At 39.2% G+C, this 12485-nt stretch overlaps 1 protein-coding gene across 2 annotated transcripts in view; it reads right to left on the bottom strand.

Moving 5' to 3' along the window:
• The window catches only part of RASGRP3 (RAS guanyl releasing protein 3), a 58879-nt gene extending 50728 nt beyond the window's left edge, over positions 1-8151 (bottom strand). For both annotated transcript variants that reach the window (XM_054514434.1, XM_054514436.1), the window contains exon 1: positions 8016-8151. The gene's annotated coding sequence lies outside the window, so the exon portion shown is untranslated. The remainder of the gene's footprint in view (positions 1-8015) is intronic.
• Between the last annotated feature and the right edge of the window lie 4334 nt (positions 8152-12485).

The raw sequence follows: 12485 nt of genomic DNA, 5'->3' as shown, positions 1-12485 counted from the left end.
TAAGCCTCTGACCAAGGTTTTCACTTGTTATTGTGACTCCTGAATTCTCTGGGAATTAAGCCACTCTGCCAGTAGTCTGTGCCCTGAGTGCTTCTCATGACATGTTCCAGAGGGGCTCTGCCTTGTCCTCTAGGCTGCCTTTCCACCACCTTTGGATGGCTCCTAGTTTTCTCCTAAGCACTTGGTCTGCTTAGTGGAAAACCCAGAAGCAGTATGCCTGGAATGGAAGGGATGAATAGAATAGAATAGAATAGAATAGAATAGAATAGAATAGAATAGAATAGAATAGAATAGAATAGAATAGAATAGAATAGAATAGAATAGAATATCTCAGTTTGAAGAGACCTGTGAGGATCATCTGTTTGGATGAACATCATCCAGCTGTGAAGCACAGACCTACAAGAGTAAAGGAGAGAGGATCCAGGAGGTAGAGATGGGAGGTGGAAGAATGAAGCTTAAAGATAAAGGTGGAAGGCAGCCTTTTCTCTCATGTACATTACTGGTCCCTCCTTTTCCTCCTTTCCTCCTCTTGATGTCCAGATTGGAATCTGTACACTGGTTTGTGGAAATGCTGTGCACTCACAGCTGCAGGTTAATGGGAATTGTATCTTAACTTTTGTGATATTTTCTTTAAAGAAGTATAGGGAGATACTAGACTTCAGAGATTACAAATTTGGCATGAAAAATAGGGGATGGTCTTATTTTTTCTCTATCTTTGGTTCTCAGATTTAGAAAGGGGATGACAATGACTGATGGGATGAATGAAAACCTCAAACCTACTCAAACAAAAATACCCCCATCCACAAGACAACCCTTATCACACTTAGTCCTGCCTTTCCAAAGCCCACAGTATTCACAGAGAAGCTGGAAATTTATATTTTCTTCCTTATATAGACATGTGTAAGAAATTTTAATTATTAAAATTGTTACAAAAATTGTAAGAGCACTGTTCTTTATTTCCAGTTCACTTTACTTGATTTTGTTTCACCTTGAAGTACAGAGGTGGAATGAAAAATAAAAGTTGTTCTGCACTGTGAATGCTAAAGCAGGCTGACATTTCCCTTGCTAAGAGATAGGGTGAAATTGTGCCATGCAGTGATAGCAGGCACCAAGGACAGCTTCTGTAGCAGTGACAATAGACCCATGATTACAAAAAAAAACCCCAAAAAACCAAAGCAACAAAAGCTCTTCATTGTCTGTTACCAACTACATTGAATAGTTATATTCCACAGGGTGGATATGCTCATTTCAGAAACAGAGCTTGAAGAGTGTGTTCCAGTAATTCTAGACTTAGATACAGTAGCACAAAAACACATCTGTGATAAAGGGTTTTTTTTCCAATACTGTCTAGATTGAAGATTTCTAAACAGACTTGTGTATTTGGAAGAGATTTGTTCTCCAGGTTTCTCCAGCCATCCTCATTGTGAGTGATGTGCTGAGCAAAGATGGGACATTGCTGTAATGTTGAATGTACAGCAGCTCTCTGTTTTTGTTGTCTTTTCTGCATCTGGTAACTTTGAGCTAATCAGTGCTTCCTTTACCATTTAAAAATCTCCAGAAAGTCTGGGTTTTTTTTCCCACACTTGCTGGAAACTAATACAAGTGACCAAGAGTATAACATCAGAGCTTTTTTCTGAGTTCTTCATGACATCCTCTCTCAGACTTTAAATGAAATTATAGTTGCACAGAAAGTTTTCAATTCAGTGAACAAATGTTAGTTAAAATGCACTTATTTTTGTTTTACTGAAAGTACCTAGCTTTCTGCATTTTACTTGTCTCTCCTATTGTAAGTTCAACTGCTGTCAACTTTGTCTTGAATAAATAATTTCTGAGAATTATTTTCACTCAAATTTTACAACAGAGAGAATGTTATCTGCCAAATTTGTGCTACACCTGAATAGTGAAAAACTTTTTTTTTTCACCTTAATAATTTTGACAAACATGTTGTCACCACTGCTGTCACAGTGGTTCTTGCTTTGGTCAGTCAGTTTTTCCCCAGTGATGCAGCTCAGGCTGGTACTGAGTAAGTACCAACTTAGAGCACTAGGTGCCAAGCTGCAGCATGACACAGTCCATTCACATTGACATGGCAAGAGTGGAAACAATGGAGACTGCTAACAGACCCAGGAAAGACAAAAAACCCAAGGCTATTTCCTTCTCTCTAGAATAAAAACCTGACCTTTTTTAACAGTTTCTGTCAGAATACTAAAAATGAATGCACTGCTTGCCTATGAACAGTAGCATTTTTATGCACTGTATGTAAAATGAGGCATGGACCACAAATGCCTACGCTGACAGAGCTGTCAGGCAGGATCTCCACTTAGTCCCACACACAGCATGTTTATCAGCCAGACTCTGTTATCCAGCAGCCTGTCTGAAATCTGCTGCAAATGTCTCAGGGTTCATGCTCCCAGCTTACTGAGATGAGTGAATTTGCATGCATCTGTGCCTTCCTACTAGGCATGAAGTATTCAGTGCAAAGACAAGAGAGAGTCTATTGCTTCCATACTCCTTAGTTGAGAGGAGATTTGCTTATTATAGTCACAACACTTAATATTTTGTCTGACAGAGCCCCTTGGGGCCAAGGTCTCTATATATAACTGCTGGATTTATTACACTTGTTTTACTCTGGACCCTTCTCTGCTGTTAGTTCCAGTTCAATTTCTTCTAGTGTTATAAGGACATTATCCTCCTCTTTTACATTTTTACTGCTTTTAACTATTGCTTAAGACAGTTATTCCTAATGGAATGTATCTGAATGAATAGAAGGATATCAGTGATGTGCTGGGTCCAGAATTCCACACAGGCTGTGTTCCAGTATGAAAGCACAGCACTATATGAAGGCAGTATGAAAGTTCTTTTTTTTAAGAGAGAAAGAAGAGACTACCCATGCTTGGGAAGGAGGTCAAGCAGCATGGAAAAAAATCAGCATTAATCCACTTGTCTCTCTTGCCTGTTCCCATTTATGAAGTTATGAAGCATATTTTGTAGTTCAATTGAGACTGAATTTGATTTTCCTTTTCCCTTTAGTAATGACCTTATCTTTGAAGATTTATCTTTGTCTCCAGCCTTCCAAGATAATTGTGGTACGGTAATAATCCAAAACAACAATGGAACACTATGCTGAAACACTAGGCTGGAAAAAAAAGGTGTGTTAGAATATAAAGGATTCTAAGGATGCTGAGCTGTCTAAACAGAGATGTTGGTACACATTAATTTCTATTCTTTCTAACCCAGGTGAATTACAGCTCTATAATGTAAACAGTCATTAATCAATTAGTGAGATCATGCTAGATCTGTTAGCTTGACTTTAACTTCTTTGTCCAGCCCCACCAATGGAGTTATTTGGTGCATGGCTGGACCATGCAGGCAGAGCAGACTGCACACAGTGCTCTGTGTCACACCATAACTGCTCTGGCTGTTCACTGCATTCTGCTGTCTGACCAAGTGGCACACCTTCATTGCAATACTGGCAACAGGGTGGCCACTTTGCATTTTCATTTTCCTGGGGCTGTGTGGTGCTGCACTACAGAACCATTAGAGCAGGGACTAGAGAGGGGGTTGGGAAGGGACACTGCAGAGATGACATCCAGGTGAGAGCAAGTTGCTGCAGGGAGTTTAGGAGAAGAGCAGAGGACTGAATCTACCTCTGCATAAGGTAGAGTGTTTGCCATTTCCCTCTGCTGCCAAAAGCTGGGGAAAGCTTTTCCTTCCCCTAGGGTACCCCTCTGCTTCCCAGGAAGTACTATACTAAGTAACAAGGAGATTACCAACCCTGAAACTCAACTTACATAGGAAGAAGATAAAGACAAAAATATTTCTCAAAGCCAATTTTTTTTTTTTGGTAACCTAAGATATGAAGATACCTGCATGGTTATTGACCAGGTGAACTTGTACTCCAAGACAGTCTTTCTTGTTCCCCCTCTTTTTTTTTTTTTTGTTAATATCATATATTGTACATATCCTTCAACATCGCTGCTGCTGCTGTGTGTACATGCAGCAGAAACCCACTGCTACTAATCCTTGGAAAGGAGAGCCCAGGTCAAGTCTCCCACTTTTTCTCATCTGTTGTTCAGATAATAAGTCTTTTTAAACTGCCTAGGTGTGACCAAGTAAGAGATTTGACAGATTCATTCAAGATGTACTTTTCTATTTGGTTAATGTATCTATGTTTCATCTGTTCCTGAACAATGGCTCCTTATTTTGTACCACAATTTGCTGGGGTGAATGAGAGAACTTCAGGTAAAAAAATATATCTGCACTTTGGCATAAAGATTGGTTTTAAAGAAGCTTTTTTTAAAACCCTTGCTTATGCAACAGTACTTTTCTAGTCCACTAGAAGAGTAGGAAAGCAACCCAAGTAAAGTTAATGGCTTTTTCTGATAGCACAGAGGCTTCTGGGAGAAACAGTCCATCTTCCATACACACATTGACCTGCACCCTTGTGCAGTAAGTTGGTGCAAAGGCTGCACATTTAATTCCTGTTTGAGCTAAAGGATTTGTGTCAGCCTGAACAAGTCTCACTGTTGTGGGTCACTACTCATGCGTGTAGAACATTGTGATCTTCCCCTTAAACTTTTATCCATACTCTTCTGTTGTAAGCAGGGAAGCTTTTGGGTTTTGGATAAGAGAAATGGTGAAATTAACATTCTGTGTTTGTAGTCAGACTAGATGATCTAATGACTCTGCCAGGCTTTAAATTTTATCAGTCTGTTGAAATAATTTTGCTTGAAATCAATGAGACTGCCCATACGCTTAAATTTAAGCACCTGCATAAACATTTTCACGAGTCAGGATGTTATTCAGCACATAGTTATGAGCTAGGTGTTTTAGACATTATAAAAAAATATTTGTTAACACTAATATTTCTGTTGTGTTGGGCAGCTGCATCTCTTTGGAGAACTATTTTGATGCTGTCCAATATGGAATGTTGATTTCCTAGTGTGTTTTAACTGGGTTTTTTTTGGTGTTCCCTCTTCCCCTGTTCTGTTTTTTGAGTGAGACTACTGTAGACTGTACATGTGTTCTTGAAAAATCTTGCTTTGACTACTCCAAACAACTCTCTGCTCTTTTTTTTCTATAATGTTAGTGGGCCTGACTAAATGGTGACTTTGCGTACAAAGCTTCCTTGTAACAGTGTCTGGTAGAGTGGAATAAGGGCCTAGAGAGAAATTAAGATACTTACACCAGAGCAATTGCATGAGGAATAATAAATCTTACTAAACCTGAACTAGCTTTGCAGGAAAGCATGGCATGACTTGTCACCCAAAGTGCATTACTTTTTAAGTCATGCGATTTTTCTTCAAGTCAGTCAGATTTCCTGGAACCAGAAATCCATACTGCCCACACAGTAGTGACAGCTGACTGTGGTATTTATTTGACAACCCTAAACCTCTTTAATTACCTGGTAAAATAATGTCAGGGTAGGAAGCATGTGAACCTCAACTTCCTTCTGGTATATCAAATTCTCATATTTAATTTTTAGCTTGGAGCTTTAATAATTGCAGCTCTGTTAGTACTTGTGAACACTCTAAAGTGTTTATGTAGAAAGAATCTCCTGCAGAGTACTTAGACCCTAGCAGGTGGTAAGATTTTATAAGGTGCTGGGGTGTAAATTTCATTCTAAGCCTTCTGAAATCACAGAATCCCAGAATAAACTAGGTTGGAAAAGACCTTTGAGATCATGGAGTCCCAGCCTGTGACCTACCATTACCTTATCAGCTAAACCATGGCACTGAGTGCTCATCAAGTCTTTTTTTAAGCACCTCAAGGGATGGTGACTCAACCACCTCCCTGGGCAGCCCATTCCAGTGCCCAATCACTCTTTCAGTGAAGCATTTTTCCTCATGATTCTATCTTCAGGACAAAACCCTCTGTTCGCAAACTTTGAACTCATGAACATGTGAACTCTTGCAGTTTAGAAACACATCTTTATATGTGTGTGTTTATTAAGAGTATTAATTAGGGAATTTTTTAAGTACCATCTGTAATATTTTTTCCAAAGACAAATGTGAGAGTGCATCAGTACATTTTTGATCACCTTTTCCTGTAAACTACAACAACTGGCTGATTTGTGAATGATCTTCTCCTTAGAGCTAAGGAAATGTATCTGTTTTGCTACATTCATGCAGTGGTATCGAGCTTTTAAAAAATGTGGTGAGTCCTGCTGACCTGAGTAAATAAATCTGAATGATAGGGTGTGTACTGTTTAGTTGGACTGTAGTTGTATTATAGTTGCTGTGCAGCTGGCATCTCAGGGAAATGGTTGCACTTATTCAACACCAGAAATTGCAATGTTTCCTAAGTTTTTAAATTAAAATGCTCTTTTTCTGTTTCTGCTTAGTTTTTGCACAGGGCAATCTGTTACTGAAATTGAAAACAAGGAATGCTACCTGCACTGGAGCATGCTATGCTAGTTACTCAAATTGCACTCTAAAGAGCTTTCTCTTGCAAATATCTGTACAAGCTTCTAGTTTTACTGCCATTTTAGTCTTCACAAGACCAGGCTTATAACCACCTAGAACCACTGTAAATTACTGAGAATCACTGTAAATGCTGAGTACTTTGAAATCAGACAAAGAAAGGCCTGATCTTTTCCATGAGTGTTGGCTCTCATCTGCTTCATTGGAGCTGCTGCTTGGCACCTCCCTGGTGTTTCAGGGTTTCAGCAGACTGCTGCTGTTTACAATTGCCCTATCGAGGCTTTTCACCTACATGGGTGACATCCTGCCTTGCTATCTTCACAATAGCAGACTCTAAACATAATAGCATCCTATGGGGATACAGTAGAATAACAACACATCACACTTCCTTTGTAGTCACCAGCAACTTTTTACCATAAACCCCTTATCCTAGACAACATCTGCATAACAAATTAATCATCTGAACAGCATATGTTTAGAGGCAATGTGTTAACACCAATAAGACTAATACAAAGGTTATTCTCATAGAATAACCTTTTCAAAGAAGATAAAATTTGCACGATGAAAACCTGAGTCTGTTATTCTACAGCTTCTGTTCTGCTGCCTCAAATCACATGCTGAGAGTCGAAAAAATCAAACACAATCTTAAAAACCACAATTTTTCCATCTAAAAAGCCTGTCTTGTTGATGGTGACTCAGTGAATTAATATGGTCTGTACACTGATCTATCTTAAAATGGTGCTTTTTACACACTCAGTCATGATAGTGTGATATTGTGTATAGTATCTGAAAATCAGCAGATTAGAAATTTCCACTCATATTCTACTGTCAATTTAAATTAGACCTCAGAATGACAGCCTGTAGTATTGCAATGCAAGCAACAATGAATACTATATCTTGATTTGATATCTATATGTAGTATATTTTTGTATATATGCACGCAGACACACACAAATTACTTGTCACAATAAATTCTAAAACTCTAGAAACTTTCAATTATTTTAATTCAGGCTAAGTTCCTACCTTCAAGTCTACATCATAAGACTAAATTATCACAAAACTTGCATTATGTACATTTTGATGTGTTTCTATATTCCATATTAACACATATAGAATATATATATCTTTCATATACTTCTTACTTTCTGATAGCACAGAGACTTCTGGGAGAAGTCTCTACTTTCTTATAAAGATATCTTTCATATACTTTTCTCTCCCTCTGTCTTTCTCTAAATCTATATTTTTAAATGAATGTAGAGTTAACATCATATTTTCCTTTGGGGCATACATTTACCACAACATTTCTCAAGTACTTAATCACAATCTGCAAGATGAACACGACACAAGTCAGGAAAACAGCAGCTATGTCATGAATTTATGGCAAAGGCTTCTTTTGCTTAAGAGAAGTTCTGAGGAGTCCATAAGTGAATTCAGATTTCTTTATCTAAAAATCAGATATCCTGCCAAACCTTTAGCTAAAAGTCAGTTGCCATTCCTTCTCCAAAGATCATTCTTTTTTGGTTTACCAGCCTGGCCACACCTGAAAAGAAGTGGAGCATGCAGCAAGCAGAAATGCCAGAAGGAGGCACTTACCTTAATTTGACAGGGATCCAACTTGCACCACTCTCCTTTTTCGAAGATTTCTTCTCAGGATCTCGAGATGCTGAGGTGATTTGCTCCCAGCAGTGTCCTGCCCATGGCTCTCCCACTCAGCAGCCCTGGCAGGGCCCTGCAGAGAGAAGCAGGATTGTGCTCTGATCCCTCCCAGCAGCTTCACTGGGGCTGGGGCTCCTTTGAGCTCAATTAGTTCGAGATTGTTTGGCTAAATGGCAGCCACACTTCCTTCTATTCTTTCCCAACTTAGTTTTCCTGCCTCCAGTGTTGCTTTTTCCTTTCTTTGGACTATAAATAGGCCTGTCACAACACAGTCTATAGCAGTAAGGAAGGCAGGAAATGCATTTAAACAAAGGAAAGATCTTAGGGGGTTTTGCCCTCCCCTGTCAATATATGTAAAAGAATTTGATAGGGATTGGTCTGCAGACACAGTTCTCTTTGCATGAGGAAAACACTTGTTCAAAAACATGCTAGGATGTCATCTTTTGTGGTCCACAAGAAAAAATGGGGAGGGACAGCAGCAGTAGGCCTTAGTCTCTTGAGTAATTATTACTTCCTTAAAGGATTTCACTATGGTTAAATATTTGAATTTCTTTGGGATTGGAGTGTTGGAAAAAGGATTTTTTTTTTGCTTAAAAAAGAGGACAAAATTGGCTAACATGCTTTAAGAAGACAAAATATGTCTCATAGGATGTGCAAATCTTCCATGGTTAAGAATGACATTATAAAGTCTATGAATCTTCCTCTTGTCTGAGTACTCTCTTCCTCAGTGGAACTTCTCTTGCAAACTAGTAGTGTTTAAGCAAACTGTGTTTACATGCAGGGAAACAGATTGCTGCATGTATTCAATGAAGATGGTTGTGCAGCTATACCTCTCAGATAGCAACTATGTTGAAATCCTCAAATATGTTCCATGAATTAATTTGAGAAAAAGAATTATTGATACGCTTTTTTTAAAATCAGAACTTCCAATATAATTTTTTTCAGCTCAGTGGTCTTAAAAATACATAACAAGCTTCCAAGACTCTTTCAAGCTTGAAAAAAGAAACTAATGATTTTCACATTATACTCAGTTAAGATGAGAATATAGTGTGGTATTTCTTTATCTCTTTGCCCTATCCCAACATTTTCTGTTGTCAATGCCTTTCCTTCACTTTATATAAATTAAGTAAATTGCTGTAAAAAACCTTTGTGCTGCTTTTTACATTGGTAGTTTTTATGTTAGAATAGCTGTGTGTTTACTGAAGACTCTAATGCATGGTTTGGGGTTGGTGATTATTTAAGTGGGAAGGTAGAGACTTGAAAGACAACTGTTGCTAAGTGGATGAAAAATGTTTCTTCTGTTTAAGAATTGTGTCTGAAATATACAGATGAGGGGTCACGCTGAAAGTGGTGAGAGTTAAGGACCTGTGGCACTTGAGGAATTTGGAGAATGTTAAACCTTTTGTTTCAGACATTATGTAGGCAAGGATCATGATTGTTAGCCAGTATGCTGTTTTGTATACAAACTAGTAAATCTGCGTTAACCTTAGGCAGACTACATGATGCCAGAGCAATTTATATAAAAGTCATCTTCAGGAAAGTGCCTGCCTTGTTGAAAACTTTGCAAAGATCCTGTCTGCCATGAGAAGACTGTGATTGTTCATGAAAAAGAAGAGATATACTAGTGGTGTGTGAATAAACATTGTTGATGTTTTGAGAATTAATAGTGACCCAGGACCAAGGCATTCCTTGAAAGTACCTTTTAAAATAAAGATAAACCAAAATGGAATGTTTCAGGCAAAACTCCTTTCAAAATCAAGAATTCAGTTTATAGAAGGACCTGACAGTTACCATATTTACGGTACTTCTTTCTTGTGTTAATAATCATATTTAGGAGAAAGCCTTTGGAGGATGTTGATTTTTGCAGATCATGTCCTACATATCTGACTAGAGAGAAATATATTTCTTTGTAGTGAATAGTGGATCAAATACCAACTTCAGCTGAAACATGGAACCAGATTTTGCTTAAAAGACTCTGCCATGGAGATGACTGAAGGCAAGCTGCAGTCTTTCTGGCTCTTTTGGACCTCAGACCAAGGCTGAGGGACTGGCAATGTGTAAAGGTTAATTGAACAGCTGTGGAATAGGCCTTACTAACTCTGTTTCTGCAAAGCTGGTCTCCATGGTATAACAGCACTGAAATGCAAAGCTGCTTAGCACCAATAAACTCACACATACCTTTATTCAGCTGTAGTTGAGTTGAAATCTTAAATCCTCTCAATGAGTTACTAGAGGTTACAGACTTGAATTTACATCACACATGCTCTGTGTGCTGCTAGCACCAAGCAGTGCCAGAGCCCGGGAGAGGCTTAGTCTGGAACTGCTGCTTGCCTTGTGCCAGCACTGTGCCAGCAGAGCCCAGTTGCACAAGACTGCCTGCACTAATTTTGCTGGTAGCTTTTCTTTCAAAACCACACACATATTTTCTCAGTGTCGTTCAAAACATCTCTAAACACTAAAAATAGATTGCAAAGTTAAAGCAGAATTACTCTCCTCAGTTGTTCTGACTTTGCACACTGGAAGATATTTTCACCCAGTGTGCAAACTTTCTCACTCCCACTTCACTGTTTCAGTCTTGAGGAGAATCTGTCCTGAAAGAGTTTTCACTACAGCCTTTCCCCTGGGAATGGATCAGGTAGCTGTTGGAGCCACAAGTGAGCTTGGAGTAGGGTGAGAAATTGTTGCTCAGGGCAGATGCTTGTAAAGTGCAGTGAATTTTTCCTGTGTCAAATCTGAAGAAATGTATTTTCTGTCTGTCTCATTTTTACTCTTCCTTATGCATTGACCTCTAGGACAAACAGTGACTGCGTGAGCAGATACAGGGCAACACTGTGGTGCCCAGAACTTTTGGGATGTACATGGTCCCCTGGAATTCAAAGCAGTTCATTTACATTCCATGCCCTGAAAATACATGCATGTGTGCATGTGTTACAGACATAAACAAACTCTTTCTTTTCAGTGATTTCCTGTGTGCAGATGCAGCTTCTCCAAAGTAAAGAGAATCATAAGTTCCTCACCACAGGATACTTAAGACTGAGTTACCACATGGCAGCATGACAAAAGCACTGCTTTTTGCTGGACATCCCAGAAGGGCTTTGCACAAACAATATTGATTTCTACCACAGAGCACTAAACATGAACTACTCACTACCACTATTCATCTAAACGTGAATTTAGATGCATTGATATGATCTCCCCTCACCACTCCCCCACCCCGATTGCTGTGCTAGTTTTAACTCTGCATCTGGCTTTTAACAATTAGAATGCTGACAATGGTATCCAAATTCCCATGAAAGTTGAATATGGAAGATTTTCAGCACAGCTTCCAAAATAAAAAGCTGAACTACCTGAACCTTCTCCTCTGCTTTTATGCTGCCCCTCCCTTGGGCTGCTGAGCAGCGTTGTGTAATGCCACTCTTTCCACTGACATCAGTGGGAATGGGTTTGACATCAATTCAACAGGAGCAGGGAAGCACACTTTAGTGCCTGTAATTCATTAAGTAGCTTGAATTCCTTATTCTGTTATTCCTGTCCCTCTTACCTCTGCAGTTGTCTCCTTCTTGCCTTCACATTTCATTGCCTCGTGGAATATGTTGCAAGAAATTACATAATTTTCCTGGTAAAACTATACAGAGGCAGAAACAAAGAGCTAGTTTTTATCTTCTATTGCTCTTGTTTAGTCTACCTGACTTAACACCATGAAAATCAGTTGCCTCAGTAATACTGAGTAAACTGTAAAGACTTTCCTTTTGATTTCTGATTCTGTTAAACACAGATGGTCTTTCTGGAGTGGAGCACAGGCTGTGGGCCAGATCCCCAGCTTCTACAAATTGGGGTTGCTCCATAAGCTTCAGTGGAGTGACACTGATTTGAGCTGCCTGAGGACTCCTGCCAATTAGTTTTAATGTATCTGTGCCAATTCACAGCAGCTGAGGAGCTGTGGGTTTAAGGGCCTTTCTAATTGTAGCTTATGTTCACTGTATAGATTTATTGGTTTTCTCCCCTCTGCCACTCAAACAAATCATCCAAACATAGACACATCCCAAAAGATCTGCTGCTCACAGCCATGGGGCAAGGTGAAGAAATGTTCATGGTGCTCTTAATAAAAGGGAGGGAAACCACAGGTCAGACTCGGGCTGTGTGTCAGCGTACAAGTGACAGACTGACGGTCTGCCCAGGGTGCTTGTGGCCTCCTGAGTTTAGCACAGCTGGGGGCTGTAACCCCTTATGCCATAACCTATCTCTCTGTGCTTTTGATGGGTTGTGTGGTCGTGAAGGGTGACCACAAAAAGAAGTCTAATTTATTCTTCACCTCCTTGCTTACCAAAACAGAATGCATATTTTTTCATTCCATATGTTAAAGAACGTGCCTTAAACCTGATGGCAGCATAATAGTGAAGATTAAAG

The sequence above is a fragment of the Molothrus ater genome, chromosome 3 (assembly GCF_012460135.2).
Source record: "Molothrus ater isolate BHLD 08-10-18 breed brown headed cowbird chromosome 3, BPBGC_Mater_1.1, whole genome shotgun sequence".
NCBI lineage: Eukaryota > Metazoa > Chordata > Aves > Passeriformes > Icteridae > Molothrus > Molothrus ater.
Note: the sequence above shows the minus strand (reverse complement) of the source record. Positions and strands in the feature narration are given on the sequence as shown.